The 15,387-nt window shown below is 41.2% G+C and overlaps 1 pseudogene; it reads right to left on the bottom strand.

Annotated features, from left to right (window-relative positions):
- Positions 1-14,787: 14,787 nt before the first annotated feature.
- On the bottom strand, positions 14,788-14,903 carry LOC123461044 (annotated as a pseudogene).
- Positions 14,904-15,387: the final 484 nt, after the last annotated feature.

Here is a 15,387-nt window from a genome sequence, read left to right as displayed (position 1 = left end):
ACAGGAATGTGTTTAAAGGATAGATGATGACCCTTCAGTGTGGTCATTTAGGTGACATTCTTACTTTGATCTGATGTCATTTTAGATTGTCCCATTTCCATTTCTCTCATGTTTGCTTATCAACAAAGCTTGATGCCTCTGCTACTGTCCAGAACAGTTCTGAGCTCTTACTGATCCAGACATGTAGGGGAAAAGGAGCAATCAATCCTGGAAAGTAGCTTTTAATTATACTTATTTACTGTCTATCTCAGTACTAGAGTGGAAGCTCCATAAGGGTAGACAGTTTTCTTTTTAAAACATTGTATTTATTTATTAAATATTTATTTATGAGGTCTGGGGAAATGGCTTAGTGGTTATGACATTTGCCTGCAAAGCCTATGGACCCGGGTTCAATTACCCAGAACTCATGTAAGCCAGATGCACAAGGGGGGGGGGACATGTGTCTGGAATTCATATGCAGTGGCTAGAGGCCCTGGTGAGCCCATTCTCTCCCTCTGTCTCTTCTTCTCTCATAAAGAAATAAGTAAAATATTTAAAAAATATTTATTTATGAGAGAGTGAGAGACAGAGAAAGAGGAAGAGCAAGAACGAGTGAGAGAGAGAGAGAGAGAGAGAGAGAGAGAGAGAGAGAGGGAGAGACGGTGGGGGTGGTGAGAATGTGCTCAGGTCCTTAGGCTTTGCAGAAAAGTGCCTTAACCACTGAGCTATCTCTCCAGCCAGTGGTTTCTTTGGTTTAGTTTTCCCAGCATCTCTAAAGCAGAGAAACTGCCAGGGATACACGGAAAGCTGCGGAGACCTTTGATTGTTGTGACTGGGGTGGGACTGCTGCTAGTATTTAGCAGGTAGATCATGAGGGCGTCAGGGACACCTACCATGCACAGTGGACAACACAGTCTAAAATGCAAACAGGGATAAAGTTGAGAAACCCTCAGCTCAAATAAGTGTTTGGCAGGTAGGTGGAAGGAACTGGGAGGCTCCTGTTGAGCAGATGTGATGGTCAGTAGCCTGTGCCATGGGTCAGGCATCCATCAGAGGCTTTATGGGCAAAATATTAAGTCAGTGAGGCTTACATGATTTAGTTTCCACTACATTTTTTTTGGTTCTGATTCCATTCCGGTGGCTGTTGAACATTTCCTGTTGTTCCTGGGTATGAGAGAAGGGTAAGTGACAGAATGGTCCTCTTCTTGACCTTATAGAGGGCAAGTTACTAAGAGTACATGGGATGTCCTGGCCTTGGGGAAGGGGCCATGAGTAGAGTCCCTATAAGAAAGATTGAACTCCTTTCCAGCCTGGCATGCTAGAAGTGTTAGAGTTGGATTTAATTTAATAAAATTACACATAACTGCTTATGTACTTAAATGTGTGGGATAAGATAGAGTAGATAGATGATAGATAAGATTTTCCTTTTCAGTACTAGGAATTGAACCCAGAGATCTTACAACTGCTAAGCAAGTATTTCACCACTGCATTAACCCAGCTCTTGGTTTCTTGAAACAGAGTCTCACTATGTAGCACATGCTGGCTTTGGACTTGAGATCCTCCTGCCTACATCTTCTAAGTGCTAGGAATGTAGGTGTGTGCCTCCATATTCAGCCAGATCCATGTATCTTATATGTTAGTATTTAAAAATTAATGTCTATCACTCATAGGCTAACTATCCAACAAGATGGACATTATCATTCCCACTTCACACATGATAACTGAGGTGCCCAGAGGTGAATTCAGATCATAGAGATTGTAAATAAGAAAACCAAGATTTAAATCCCAATCAGTTTGCTATCCAAACCCCAACTCAAGACTGAGTTTCTTTGAATTCTGAGAGCTTCTAGGGGCCACTCCTTTCACAGAGAACCTCTTCCAAATCATCTGTTTCTGACTAGGCTGGCATTAGCTAATGAAGACAAGTTTATCATCTCCCTTTGGATATTGCTGATGGATTTACTAATATGTTCATCTACCATGCCCAAGATGCTAAGCTTCCAAAAATGGCTTCTCAGTTTTGTTTCTCAGGTAATCTCCTTAGGAATGATAGCCCTGTCTTGGACTTGCAATGCTTGTAGGGTCCATAGGGGATGAGAAGTGCACATGCCCATGCAGGACGATCAGAAACGACTAAGGTCCTCCCTGGCAATATCTATACCTTCAGAATTCAGCTTCATGTCACCTGCACAGAAACTTTCTTCCCATCTCAGCTTCCCTCTTATCTCTATACTGGAGCCCCAGTGCAATAAATGAGGAGGGAAATATATAGACCTCAAGACACAGGCAGGAGTGCTGTGTGCTCAGCTGGCTCCCTTTCTCAACCTCACATTAGGCCCAGGAGACCAGAGTGCACCCATCTCACATGGCTTCATGCAGTAGGCTCTCAGTGACTATTTGTCAAGCACAGAGTTAAATGACTTTGTATTCTGTTGGGTGAAAGAGCATGCTGAAAACATACCTGGCTCCCAAAATGAGCAACGAATCTCTAGAAGGGACTTTCAGAGTCCTGTGGTCTGCATCGATTCTGTCTGACCCATGTTCTTTACAACCTGTGGTTACATTTTTTAAATTAAATTTTTGACAAATTCACAAATGTTTAAGATGATCATATTCACTTCCCATTATCCTCTTGTATCCTTCCCACTCCTACTAAACCCCTTCTTCCCAACCAATCCTTTTCCTACTTTCATGTCTTATTTTGTGACCCACTGAGTTCAGTTGGGGTTGTTTACATGAATGTGGGTGATGAATTGTTTACTGGAGAATGGAAAGCTTAGCAGTGACTATACCACTGAAGAACATGATCCCCCTCTCCCAGCAACTCTGAACTTCAAGGAGCTCCTCTGGGAGACGTAGTGTCTCCTGAGCCCCCTCCTCCATCCTTGATGGACTGTTGATAGGCTCAATTTTGTGCTAAAAGCACAGCTTCTATGAGTTCATAGGGCTAAAAAGCCCTGTGTGGGTAAATATCTTGGATGTTTTGAGAGTGTTTTAGTCCAAAGAGAAGTCTCCATCAGATATCATTATCCCACACCTTACCTTATTGTATCCTAGCACCTACTCCCACCAAAATACTCCATATTTTGCCAATTTATTTGATTGATTTTGTCCCCTCACAAGGGGGAAGAATGCAATTACGACAGGATTCTTGAGTGTTTCAATTACCTGCTACTGCATAAACAAACAACCTAAAACTAAAATACCAACCCTTTCTTTTCTTTCTATTTCTTTTGTTGATTCTATATATCAGGGAACTGAATATAAGACAACTATCTGCACATTCATTAAGTATTTATCAAGTGTCTACAGTGTGCCTAAGGGTTTTGTGAGCCATTTCTTCATGCACACAGATTCTATCATATTCATGGTGCTCTCAAAGCTCTGCCTACCCTAGCAGGCATGTCTTGTTTCTGCTTCTCAATGTCTGGAGATCTCATTTGGGAATATCTGAATGTCTGTTTGGCCCTTGGCCAGAGAAGGCTCAAAGTCCAAGTGAAGCTTAGACTGAACAGTAGAGTGATGAACATATGACCACTCCATGTGACCTGGACTTCTCACAGCATGGAGGTTTGAGAGGGAGTATCCCCAAAGAAGTCGTCAGACAGTGAGTATTTCCAGAGATCAGTTGAAATGGCATAGCCTCTTTAATCAGGCATTAAAGTACAGGGCATAATTTTCTTGCCACCAGCCTATACAGGAAGGTTCCAGAGGCATGAGTGAGAGGAACAGCAAAGAAGCTATGACTGTTATTTTTAAACAACTGTCTGCTAGCTTTGAACTACCAACCTATGGTCTCAGCCTTCTAAGTGCAAGGATTACAGGCATGTGTTATCATGTCCAGTCTATTATTTGTTGAGTGAAAGAAACATTTCTTGTGAATCTAATTTGGAGTATAATTGAATTCTATCAATGCTGTCTGATAGAGACATCTCACTGAGTGAGTGGGTAGAGTCTGGGAAAAGCATTGGAGGCAGAGGGAATGGCCTGTGCTGAGGTATAAAAATGCACCAAGAGAATATACAAGGGCTTCATGTGGTGTACAGAGGAGCAGAAGGTGGGAAGACTGGAGGGATGGATTGGGCCAGATCATGCAGGGACTCCTGGTCATGAAATCCTCACCTGGTTTCCAGGGTTTTAATATATAAGAGGGTCATGGTCCTTGTCCCCATATCAACAGGAAGGAGTCCAGAGTCCCTCCTAGTCCCCAAGTAATCTAGCCTTTTGTTAACTTTCTAACAGAGAAAGTAGTAGAAAAGGTCAGCTACCCCAGGAGGTGCAAGAGCCTTGGGGACCTGGGAACTCTTTGCTTAGCTGATCAGACACTGTGGAGTCCATGAGCTCAAGTGCACATTCTAGAGACTTCTGCATCTGCAGTAGAGCTAGTAGACTGGAGACACAGAGAGCAGCAAGGAAGCTATTAACTGACCCAGGCAAAGGTGATGAGAGGAACTGTGGCCTTTGAGCTGGGCATGGAGATAAGAAGACAACACCCCATACTGGAGTCTGAATCCATATCTTGAATGTTGCTTTACCCTTATTTTTCCTTGGTACCCACTGCCATCTGCATTCCTGTTTTTCCTCTTTACCAGTGTGTGAGGCTCACCCAGAGTGCATGAGCCTGTGGCTTGCTAACAGAAGCCAGGCAGGTGTGTTCCTGAGTGCCCCACTTGCAGAGCATGTGCTCCCAGGGTCCCTGCACAGCCAGGCTGGCAGTGAGATGTGAACCCATGGAGATGGAGCTGCAACAGTCTCCTCGGCTTGGTGCCTCAAGATGTGTCATCTGATTCCTACTTTGCATGTGTTCACAACAGCACGTGGGACACATTTGTGCAACAGTGTTCTCTCTGAAGCATCAGGTACTTAATAAATACCACCTCCAGTTAATTTTGAAAATGGTGCAAGTTGAGTTCCCAGGTTTCCAGAACTTTTTGCAGTTTATGAGGCAATAAGCCTTTCTGAATTCTTTCCCATGTTAGAAATTCTTTCCCCTGTTGATGTTGGGAAAAGGACTATGACCTTCTTATAGCTAAGGACTAGGAAACCTGGCAAAGTGGGGGGTGAGTCTTCATGGCCAGCATGGGGAAGTGTAGGGGAAATTCAGATCACACAACTCTGCTGCTACAGCTCACCCACTTGCCATCTTTGGTGTCTAGAGCAAGCATATTTTGTTTTGTATATGTTAAGGAATATTGAGATTCTAAGAATTTAATCTGGGCAAGGTGGCATGCGTCTTTAATCCCAGCATTCGGGAGGCAGACGTAGGAAGATTGTGTGAGTTTGAGGCTAGCCTGGGACTACAGAGTGAGTTCCAGGTCTGGGTTAGAGTGAGAACCTGCCTTGAAAAAAAAAAAACAAAAAAACAGAATTCTTTCAATTCAGTTCAGTTCAGTTCAATGAGATTATGAAACACCTACTGTTTGGCAAGGGCTGTTCTCCTTTGCCACAGGGAGCTCATGTTCCTGGGATGAGATGATCTAAAAACAATGAAAACAACAAAGCAATTTTGACTAGCATATGTACTAGGCTTGTTAGATGTACATATATTTGGGAAAATAAACAGCAGAGTAAGGAGGAGTTGTCTTCAGAGCATGGTTTGTAGTCTTGGCTGAAGTGGCCATGGTGGGCTCACTAAAGAATCTTGTTTTCAGGCTGTGTGTGATGATGCACACCCATATCCCAGCACTTGGGAGGATGGTAAGCCCAGGGCCATCCAGGGCTGTAGTGAGATCCTGACCCTTACACACACACACACACACACACACACACACACACACACACACACACATTCATGTGCACCATCATCCTTGGCTTATTTAGTCACATTTGAAGAAAGGAATCCTTCTTCACCATGCATGTTGCTTAACTTCATGTTTACCTCAGTTTTCCCATTCATTTATTTATTCACAGAACACATAACTACTGCCATGTACATTATCTGTAAAACAATGACGACAAGGGCTGGAGAGATGGCTGAGCAGTTAAGCGCTTGCCTGTGAAGCCTAAGGACCCTGGTTCGAGGCTCGGTTCCCCAGGTCCCACATTAGCCAGATGCACAAGGGGGCGCACACGTCTGGAGTTCATTTGCAGAGGCTGGAAGCCCTGGTGTGCCCATTCTCTCTCTCTCTATCTGTCTTTCTCTATGTCTGTCACTCTCAAATAAATAAATAAATAAATAATAAAAAAAATGATGACAACATTAAATATTACATTAGTATACAAGAAAGGATCATGACAACTAGAAAAGGATATAATTTTAAGTAGCTGGAAGTTGGTGTCCTTGGTTTATCTTCGGTGTAGGTGGCAAGAAGGTGGTGCAGTTAGTGTTTAAGGAAAGCTTATTTCTCTGTTGACTTCTGAGACCAATCCACACCTCCACCACTTGCTTGGTGGGATAATAAGAGAAGGGAATATGAAATTGGAAACAGATAAATAAGGCTTTTACTAGCTTGGTGACTTTCTGACAAGTCTTTATTCTCTCTGACCCTCAATGACCTTATCTGGAAAGTGGGAATAATAATACTTTCACTCTCAAAATACTGATGTGAGAGTCACATAAAATAATATTTGGGATTTTTAAAAACTTTTATTGGCAACTTCCATAATTATAGAAAATAAATCATGATAATTCCCTCCTCTCCCCCACTTTCCCTTTCACAAATCCACTTTCCATCATATCTCCTCACCCTCTCAATTAGTCTCTCTTTTATTTTGATGTCATCTTTGTTTCCTCCTATTATGAGGGTCCTGTGTAGGTAGCAGAAGGCCTTGCAAGGTTATGGCTATCCAGGCCATTCTGTGTCTAGAAGAGTGCCACATAAGCAGTCCCACCCTTCCTTTGGCTTGGGAAGTTTTATCACACTAACAATGGATGTGCTGCAGTCTACCTTACTTCTGAGTGCACCAGTGGGCCATGCTCTGTGAAAGTCTCTTCTTTGTGTTTCTTCCAGACTACATTCTCTCCATAATAGCAGCAAGAAGGCCCAACATATCAGCTGCGTGTTAACTCTTCCTTTGATTATGGCCAGAAGCTTTGTTTTGAGGCCCATTTAGCTGTGATTTTGCTCTCCGTGTGAATGTTGAAAGCAAAGAGAAAATTAGGAATGCATGGTTAGACCTGTGACATGCATTCACATATCCCTCCTGATGATAGAAGTCTGTTTAGGTTGTCACAGGCAAGTCTAATCTCCCTGTATTGCTGTAATTATTAACTACTTCTCCTAAAATCTATCGAGTTATCATTATTGTTATTATTATGAAACTCAAACCCATATCCATGTCATAAAGATAAACCAAATCTCATTTCAATTAGTTATAGCAGGAGGGAATGAACTTTAAACAGACATTTAATTTCTGAAAAAGTTAGGAAGTTCTTCATGGAAATGTTATGGCATTTTGAAACAGATTGATAGTTCAGTGTGAGCACATGCCCCCTGCAGCTACACGGGCGCGTGACGAGGAGGAGACGGGCTAAATGTGCAAAACCAGCCACTACCACTGGCTTGGTTGTGATCAAATAGTCCCTATTTTATGAGTTTTAAGTTTTAACTGTTATTCTTTTCTAAAATTCACCTTATAGATTGAGTTATTGGTCTTACATTATGAGTGTGTCTTATTTATTTAGAAGAAGCAGTTGGCTTTCATAGAGAGAATAAAATTAAGCACAATTTCCCCAAACTTAATGCTGTACAGAGACTATTTCTTCCCCAAAAGGTTAAACTCCCAAGATAATGAGCTATAGCTTATGGGGTAGGGGAGGTTCCTTGGAGCTGATTCAGAAAACTTATTCTCTCTCTCTCCCTCCCCCTCTCTCAAAATTAACATTCATATCTAGGAGTGTGCCCACTTTTCAGCAGCTGAACATGACAAGGGGAAAAGGTTCCAGTGATGAATTCTTGTATGTGTCTGTAAATTTCATGCTTGTGAAGTTGGATTATTAGCAAGGGAGACTGAAATCCTTTTGTTCTTGCACAAACAGCTCCAGAGTTGCTGAGGAGGACAGAGTGGGCACCCCAGGTAGCAGAGCCTGGGGCATGCCTGCAGGCTCACAGCCAGTCTCTGGCCTCTCTTCTGAATCCTCATTATGGTACTTGTTCCACTGGGACCTGGATAACATGACTATCAGCAGCACTGCAGTGTGTCTTCCAGTCTCCACGAGGGTGGGTCACAATGAAACTTCCTGACTCAGTCTGTTTCCCTGAATTATAGCTTATCCAGTTCCCAGGGAAACAACACAGAACACAGAAGCTAACCTGGCTGCCATGGTCCTGAAGATGGGCTTTGAACTTCCCAGGTCATGGCCACGTTTACAAAAGGTGTTTAACGAACACAAATTCTTTCCCTCATATTATGTCCTTAAAGAGGTGATAATATAATTGTAGAAGAAACATACACAGGGAATAATTGTTTTAGAAGATAGTATCAGATTCAAACAAAACTAATGATACAGTTGGTCAAACATTCTTACTCACTATTAGACATAATCTACTTTCCAATGCAACCTATATTTCTCCTTGACAGAACTCATGGAAATTTTGAAAAGATCAACTTGATTGTGTTACCACCTCCATGTATCATTCTGCAATCATCTTAAGTATACAATTGAATAAACTTTGACAAGTCTCTATATTGTGAACTCTCAGCACAGTCAAGGCCACAAAATTTGCATTGCCCTCATACTGTCTCTTGCGTCCTCTTGTTGTCTACTCCCCCATCTTTACACCTGGCTACAATGCCATGATCTCTGTAACTTTTTCTAGAATTTAATCTAAGGAAAATCTCATTTTATGTGTTAGTTTACTCAGTATAATAGTCAGTTCCACTTATACCTGAGTAGCATTCCATTGTATGGATAGATGACAATTTGTTTATTCATTTCCTACAGATGGCAATATGGATAATTTCCAGTTTTTAGTACTATGAGTAAAATTGCTCTAGGGGCTGGGCATTTGCTCATTGGCAGAACCCTGTCTCACATAGGCAAGGTCCTGGGTTTGATCTTCAGCATTACAAAATAAACTAGGACACAAATGGACACATAAGTAAATTAGTAAGTCACATATTAGTTAAGTTAGTCAGTTGGTGAAGAAACACTTATAGAATGATTGGGTCCTAGTATTTACCAGGAATCATGGCAGTACCTGGGGGTGTAATTTATAGATCTTACTGCCTTAAATGTGAGACAGACATTTGAAAAATTATTAAATTCCAAGAGCTCAAAATTTTAAAGTGACAAAAGACTTCAATAAGAACTGGATTTGGTGGATCACAACTTTAATCTCAGCATTGGGAAAGCTGAGTTGGGAGAATCTCTGTGAGTTCGTGGCCAGCTTGGGGTTATAGAGTGAGTTCCAGGTCAGCATGGGCTAGAGTAAGACCCAACCTCAAAAAGACTGAAAGAGACAGAAAGAGAAAGAGAGAGAGAGAGATTTAATAGATGTTTTACAAAAGAAAATCCACAAGTTGAAAAATAAAAAATATGCAAATGGCCAATAATTGTATCATGTGAATCAAGATAGCATATCACTACATATCCACTGCAATGGCTAAAATTAAAATGAATGACAAGGGTAGATGTGGTGGATTGCCTTGTTAATGTCAGCTTTCAGGAGATTGAGGCCAGCCTGGGCTACAGAATGAGACCTTGTCTTTAAAGAAACAAAAGCACCATTCTTAGCATTAGGAGGGACAAAGAAGTGGAAATGGAAAACTGGTACAACCTCTTCAGAAAAGGAAGACCTGCCATGGAGCATAGAAGTTCCACTCCTGGGCACTCACCGAGGCCAGTGAGAGAGTTTGCTTACCAACGACTGTGCTCAGATGTTCCGAGCAGCTTTTGCTTGTCTGTGGGCTTGATTGTTTTGTTGAACCTGGGGACTCACACTGCTAGGCCTTGGTGAATGCTTGGTGGGTCTCATCAGGACCGTTTTCAGAAGCCAGATGAGGGAGTGATACCAGCAGTGTTTCCTGGTGTGAGAAATCATGAGAAAGAAAGGACAATCTGTCTTGGGGAATCAGGAAAGGCTTCATGGAGGAGGAGACACAGGAGATGGGTCTGAAGCATGGAGTGGGATGAGATGTTTGACAGGGAAAGGCAGCATGTGTTGGAAGAAGGAAGGACTGGATGGGCAAAGCACAGGTGGAATGTCCTGTAACTTACCTTAAAATCAGGCCAGAGACTGGATATGGGTACTGTGAGAACCTTCATGCATCTGCCTCCCTTACCTCCCCAAAATGGTCAATGGCATTTGAAGGAAAAGCCATGATACAGATTATTTCTAGCTTTTTCTCACGAATAATAAGCAGTGGGGACTACTCAGAACAAAAGGGGTCAGCTCAGACCCCACACAGCACTCCCATTATCTTTAGTTGCCCCCACTTGGTCTTATGATTTACTTGGATTGAGGCTTTGGCTCCTGCAAGGGTGTCTGCTGGGTGAGGACAGGAAACATTTCAGCATTGTTCACTCTTGTACTTCCAGGGCCTGTTTCTTTTACCATCAGGTTAGTAAAAATTAAACCTACTTTTATACAGACAGCTGTAATGATAATAGTAAGCCACCCAACTGATTAGAGTGCATACTTAAAAGTTCACTTTTATTTGTTATTTACTTACATTATGGATCTTATTCAGAGCTGCATTGGGGGGCAGGCAAGGGTCTTTTCTGGGTCTTATTCAGAGCTGCATTGGAGGCAGGCAGGGGTCTTCTTCTTATGCAATCAGAACAGCTGTCATGATAAAGACAAGTGCTGTTGGTCAGATGCTGTGCGAAAATGTTTCCTATGAGATCTTAGAAAACTAGTGTCAGGAGAAAATGAATTATTTGCCCATAGTTCAAAGCAAGTGGCAAAGCTAAGATTTGAACTTAGTTCTGGGCTCAGCACAGCTCTGTCTTCCTATGAAATTATAGAGATTTGATGTGGAGATTCTCTAAGTGAGGTAATACCTGCTGGGTGCTACTATGGACTGTCTACAGTGGGTTTCAAACTAACCTTCTGTCAACCTGCCTTGTGAAGTTTGCACTGCCTTAAAAATTCCATGTGAAATCCCTGCAGTTAAAATAACAAGAATGAGGAGCTGAAATGATAGCTCAGTGGTTAAGGGTGCTTTCTTGACAGGCCTGATGGTCAGGGTTCATTTTCCCAATGTGCCTGTGAAGCCAGAAGTACAGTGACACAAGAATCAGGAGAGGTCGCAGAGGAGGCTCGGGAACATCCATTTCTCTCACTCTTTCTCCTTGTAAATAAGTAATAAAGTATTTTTACAAAATAAGAGGAATTGACTCAGTGGAAATGAAGCTTTTCTTTGGAAATCAATCTTAAAGAAACTTGCTTTTGAAAGTGTTGGGGCCATCTCTTGAAGGAAATCTTTAGGCTAAAGTTTAAACATTCAAATAACTTCCTGCTCATACGTTTGATTGGTTTGAAGAGACATTGTGTCTTTCTTTTTCCTTGGATTTTGTCTGTGTACACACATGTGCCAGCATGCTTCTTTAAAGCAAATAGTTTGCGCATGGTAAAAACATATTGGAAGTAAGCGATTGCATTTTCTATACATCCTGTAAGCCTCTGAGCAAGATCCCCAAAATTCATTTAGTGGTATTCACTCAGACTTTCCTGAAGAACAATTTCTCTGTAAATTATTAACTTTTTACTGCCACATTTCCCAGATTCAATTAGATTAACATTTAGTGTCATTTCTCAAACAGAGATAATCATCCTGATTATGCTTTGAAGGAAGAATGTGTGGGCTATATACCTTTTGGGCTTTTAATTTGTCTTGTTTATTTGGCAGGAATGTGTGTGTGCTGGGCAGGAAGAAGCTGAGAGGGATGACCCTTGATAGGAATTGATAAGTTGAGAATCATTCTGCTGGGGTCTATGGCGTTTGGTTTTCCTTGCCGTGGGCATCTCAGAGAGCTGATGAAATATGCAGGCTAAAGAGGATGGATTCCCTAAGTGGCTTCTGGATACATTTATTTCTAGCCAGTAAAGTTTAGCAAACCATGTCCAGTGCTGTTGATAAGTAGCACAAACGGAGTGACAATAGCAAGCGTTTGATGTGCTGGCTACGGTAGGCTCTGGAACGACCCGCTTTACTGTGTCCCTGGAGTACGGACTTGAGTCCAAAGCAGGAAGAGTGGCCGCAGCGCACCCCCTTGCTGTGGTAGCCGCCACTTCAAACATGGCTCATGAATAGGAGCTCAGTTGACCCTTGACCAGAACCAGGCTCTAAATTGGCAGACAGAGAATCGGAGTAATTTGTATCATTTCAATTAGTTACTCACTGCATAACGGAGAGGTCACGACTTTCGGCCATGATTACTGCCCATGGCAACCAAATTTGAATGTACCATCAGTTTCCAAATACTTTCACTTAATAAATGTAACTTCATAAACAAAGCTCGATTGTTAGGGTACACAACAAAGTGAATTATCTACTTAGAGCGGAAGATGACATAACTTTGTCGACAAGATCCTTTCAATTTTTTTTTCAAGGGAGAAGCTGATAAACGGGGTTAATAACATTGGTTGAATGAGCAGTATTGATCTTTGGCCATGTAAAAAAAGCCAGGAAAGAAGCAAGTTTATGTAAGAGCACTGTTGTTGTAGTTCTGAAAGCCGGCAGTTTTCTTTCACTGTTTGCTCTGTACAACCAAAATTCAAAAATCTTAAAATCAATGTTTCCATTGTCTGGTCCAAACAGCACACCCTTCCACAGACAATGCAAAGAATTTGAAAATATAGATAGCTGCCTGCTACATACAGATGTGATTGTGAGGAACATTGGGTTGTTTTCTTTCTAGAAAGAAAGGCAGCTTGTTCTAGGGTGAAGACAATGGAGTGTCTAGATGCCTGTGAAACTTCATGAACCCAGTGCAATGATTCAAGCCTTTGATTTGAAAAATGTTTTCTGTGTCTTCCTCCACATCTGCAAATACCTCTGCTTTCCCCTGATGCTGGCCAAGAGTTGTTAGCAAGTCAATGTTTTCCACTTGAGGAAGAAAAAAAAAGTTCAGCACGTACATAAGTTTTGCTATTTGGCTTTTGTTTTTTGAATTAAAATAAAGGTTTCCTTCTTTCATGTCACAATCTATTAGCCACCAGGAAACCTGGTATCACAGTTCTCTCCCATTCACCCCTGCATTTGGAGCAGATTTGACGGGGTGTGGAAACCAACACGGGCGCTGCTCTGTGACTGTGTCACCTGCAATCAGCTTGTGCTGTGGCTCAGATTAATCATGACAGTAGGCAATATTTCCAACATTATGAGAAGAGAAACCTAATATTTTGGGACATCAGGGATCTCTGAGCTATTGTCCATCAAACTGAGCACCTTCATTTCCTACTCCTTGGATGGATAACCTTAAGTTTTAACCACTTAATGGACAAAACTCTTTTTCTGATAAAAATATAAATTAAAATTAATGTAAAGAAGGAAGCTGTGATTCTTCTGGTGTTTAGAACTATGTTTTGGGGACAGCTGCCAAAGGGCTGATGGTCTTGCTGTCCAGGGAGGTCTCCTATTCTTTCTCTAAATTTATCCACTCAAAGTGCCCTAGGTTTTCCTGAAATTTTCATCAAAAGGATGCTTCTTTATTAAATTTGTGGTTTGTAAGATAGAAATTTATTCACTATTGTTGAACTTTTACCTAATACAGTTTCTATCAAGTAACAAATCAAGAATTAACAAAGGTGCCACACAAGCACTTTACAGGAAGGAAATTAAGAGTGCACATGAAGACTATTAAAAAGCTATAATATATAAATATAGATTAAAGGTCTGATGTCCATGCCCATAATTTGACAGTGACAGTACTAGGTAGAGTGGATAATTCTTAGGTCTTGGATGTAACTGCTTATACGTACTGCTTACTATTGTCTGACTTATTTGAGTTTTCATGGGCATGGCTCAAAGGTGGTCTTCTGATCTTCTGAACTCTGATTTGTCTTCATTATAATTGGCAAGAAAGAATATCCAATAATGATACAGATGCTAGGGAGCCCATACATATTGTTCTGTTTCCTCAGTGGTCTCAAACGCTTTCAATCAAATCTTTATTCACTGTCTACTATATTCTAACCAGAGGGATTTAAAAATGTCTTCAGACATTCATATCAAGACCATGTACTATGCTTTGAGAATTTGCATTCCATTGGTTCAGCCCACAGGGGCAAGAAATCAGCTAGCGATTGGGATAAGAGCAGCTACAGATTGTTTTTGGACTTCTAGCCTCCTGTTTTAGTCCTGTCCTTGTAGGCCCTGGAACAGAGTAAGTTCTCAATAAACATGTATGGAATAAGTGATCCCCCAAGCTAATGTATAAGTAGTCATAAAAAAGCAGACCCAAGTGCTTATACACTTACTTGCATTTAGCAGTTGTGTGTGTGTGTGTGTGTATGTATGTGTATGAACAGCTTATCATTTATGAATGCTACAATTAACTGATTCATTCCCTGCTTTCTTTTTCAATCTGGGTGGAGGAGGTGGGACTTGAAAAAGTTCAGGACTTGTTTTCAGGACCCTTCTTTCCTAAGGTCTATCCATCATCATTTTGCCTTTGAAAATTGGTTCATTTGTCTTGCTCTCTTGGCTCTCTTGAGCTTCGAAAGTAGAGTCCTGAATTCTTGCATGTGGTCTTTCTTTGTCCCACTCCCTGCTGCTACCCACTCCATCATTCTTGTGGCTATTTGATCTCAGTTTCCTACATGTCAGGCTATGCTTAGCCATCTGATGGTTTTTCATTCCAGATTCCCTATCCTCTTTCTGGCTGTCATTCCATCGTGATGCTAAGCTTCTCTCCCCTGCCCACCCTCTTAGTTAAAAACAATTCATTGTATTTTCTTTTGGGAAAAGTTTTCAATTAGCAATAATCGCGCCTCGGATAAACCTCATTGGCTACGATACTGCCACTGCGCAAAGCTTGTATTTTCTTTTGGATTACAAAATATAATTTCATTATAGGAATTTGAGGAAATGAAAAAAAGCACAATGAAAAAAAATCAAACCATCTTCTAGAACCATACCATCTAGACAGCATCAGTTGCTGCCATTTTGTAATATGGGTTCTCAATTTGTGGAATGAGTCCTCCTTTCCTCCCTCCTTCCTTCTGTTTTCTTCTTCTTCTTCCATATATTTTGGATGATTTCAGACAGCTTACAAAAATTATTGGTTTCTTGGACACTTTTTCTTTTCATCAAGATCATTACTTCCAGCATTTTTCTTTGAAGATTATCTGCAAATGCTATAAAATTCTGTTTTCTTCTATTGCCTCTGTAATTTTCCTTCTCATTTCCTTCTCACAGTCTCAGCCATAAATAGAATAACTCATAGTTCAGCATAATGTATGTTCTCCATACCCTTTTCAAATTGTCTTGCTTGCAAGTACTCTATAATGAAGTTTTAAT

The sequence above is a fragment of the Jaculus jaculus genome, chromosome 5 (assembly GCF_020740685.1).
Source record: "Jaculus jaculus isolate mJacJac1 chromosome 5, mJacJac1.mat.Y.cur, whole genome shotgun sequence".
Lineage (NCBI taxonomy): Eukaryota > Metazoa > Chordata > Mammalia > Rodentia > Dipodidae > Jaculus > Jaculus jaculus.
This window is presented reverse-complemented; position numbering and strand designations above follow the sequence as displayed.